Genomic DNA, 2249 nt, shown 5'->3' with positions numbered 1-2249 from the left:
AAATAAAATTTATCAAACAGAAAAAAAATCTCATTAAATTGAATTATTACACTCGTGCTCGAATGAAAGTCCGGGCTGTGAAGATTTTCTTGCAGATCTAGTTTATCTTAGTGTTGATATTGTTAATGTCAAATCCATCACCGATTCAACTTGATACTTGGCACTCAGCATTACTCTAATACTATTCCGTCGGCCGATGAAGAAGTTACAGTATGAAAAGCTTTTACTTGCAGCTTACCTAGCACGCGCAAATTTAGCGCCACCTAAAAAAGAATACAGGTTTTTCGCATCCCACTGGAACATATTTAACGCGATAAAAGGCATATTCTTCTTCTTGTTATATGATTAAGGTTATCTTCTTTTCCATACTCATAAATACATATACGCGAAATTTCAAGAAGATTGATTAAGTAAATAACGCGTGAAGAGATAACAAAAAATCTAACACACAAATTTAGTTTCGCAACTACTTGGGATTATAATTAAAAAACAATCACATAGTAACAAACTATGTACATACAGAAAATCACGGCACTTTCTAGAGGGGAAGGAAGAGATTACCTCCATCTTACCACTTTTATAAAAAAATATCGATAGATCTCATGCTGATAAGAAGTATCACATAACTAGTACTAGTTACGACTGACGATTACGTATTGCATTGTGAGCACGTTTTATATAATTCGAATTAAAAAAATCTAATATTTTACCATTACTGAATAAGCATCGGTGGTTCAGTGGTAGAATGCTCGCCTGCCACGCGGGCGGCCCGGGTTCGATTCCCGGCCGATGCATTTCTTTTTTATATAATATATCATCAATGAATTAATTGTGGAAGTAATTGTCTGATTGTATGTACACTTATTGCTGGCTAATGCATTTTAATATTTATTTATTTCTTTAAGAAGGAAAAAATATTTTAGTGAAATTACATAATGTCAGGTCAGAGAGCGGTCTAGATGTGATAATGAGTTCTGCCGCGCCATTAGCCAAATTGTGTTTTGTCAGAATGACACTTGGACAAATTACGGCAGCCATCTTGTCTCTTTTGTTTCAAATGATTTTTAGGTCCACTACTGTAGCTTGTGGAACGTATTAGAAAATGAACATATATATCTTCTTGACGTCAATGAAGGGTTCAGACACCAAACGGATTAATTAAAATTTGCCATTAGGCAAATAAAAGAAGGCCTGTTGGATATCGGAATAGTTTTGACGTTCAGATGAGTCCCGAGAATGAATAGATACAAAACTTTTTGCGCATTGTCATTACTCTTCTGGAGTAAACATTTTTAAAGTGCAAAATAAAAGCGAAAGCCTTAAAGAAACATCTAAACAATTAAATAGTTACTAATAAAAAAAACTTGCATCGGCCGGGAATCGAACCCGGGCCGCCCGCGTGGCAGGCGAGCATTCTACCACTGAACCACCGATGCTTACATACATATGTTAAAAATACCTATGAAATTTATTTTCGACGAAAGTAAATTGATAATGATGCGCATGCACACATTAACGTACATTCTTACGTCACTACACACAGTAAAATTAATTGAAGAATGAGACTAAACTTAACAGTTGTACAAACACAAAAGAAGAAGAAGGTTGTTAGTTCACGAGAAGATAATTTACGTACATTCATATATATAATCAAGTCTTTATCCCTTGCGGGGTAAACAGAACCAACAGTCTACAAAATACAAATAAGCCACGTTCAGCTTATGTAGTGATAGAATTGAGCTTCAAATAGTGCCAGGTCGCTAACTCATCGCCTAAAAGAACAATCCCAAGTTTGTAAGCCTTACCCTTAGTCGCCTTTTACGACATCCATAGGAACGAGATGAAGTGGTCCTATTCTTTTTTTTTATTGTTGCCGTGAACCACAAGCACTAACTTCTAAGGTATTAATGAAAGTAATTGTATTTTTTTATTGGCGAGATCGATGGCATTATTTTACAAAACAACCTTTAAAATAATATTCTGATGGTTATTTCTAAGATTATTGTCTGGAAAAGCGCCTCTCCCAACAGATTGAATTTTCCGCTCCGACGCAGTTTTCCTTAAGTATGTAGATACTTGTGTTCTATTAAATAACTCAGAATTTTTCCTACAAAATTTAGTTTGTATTTTCACTGGTAAAAGGGTAGCCACGTTTTAGAGCTAAGATAACAAAAATAAAGTGCACGGTTTTGGATTTTCCCTAAATAATGGTTGTATTACGTGGCATTAGTGTGAAATTTTAGACATGA

The 2249-nt window shown here is 34.9% G+C and overlaps 2 non-coding genes across 2 annotated transcripts; one reads left to right on the top strand and one right to left on the bottom strand.

Annotated features, from left to right (window-relative positions):
* The first annotated feature begins 723 nt into the window (after nucleotides 1-723).
* Trnag-gcc (transfer RNA glycine (anticodon GCC)) lies at nucleotides 724-794 on the top strand. Its single transcript has one exon. It is a non-coding gene; the product is annotated as a tRNA-Gly (tRNA).
* A 571-nt stretch (nucleotides 795-1365) lies between these two features.
* Trnag-gcc (transfer RNA glycine (anticodon GCC)) lies at nucleotides 1366-1436 on the bottom strand. Its single transcript has one exon. It is a non-coding gene; the product is annotated as a tRNA-Gly (tRNA).
* Between the last annotated feature and the right edge of the window lie 813 nt (nucleotides 1437-2249).

Source organism: Amyelois transitella, chromosome 10 (genome assembly GCF_032362555.1).
Source record: "Amyelois transitella isolate CPQ chromosome 10, ilAmyTran1.1, whole genome shotgun sequence".
Taxonomy (NCBI): Eukaryota; Metazoa; Arthropoda; class Insecta; order Lepidoptera; family Pyralidae; genus Amyelois; species Amyelois transitella.
The sequence above is the reverse complement of the archived record's forward strand: the minus strand, read 5'-3'. Positions and strand labels throughout refer to the sequence as shown.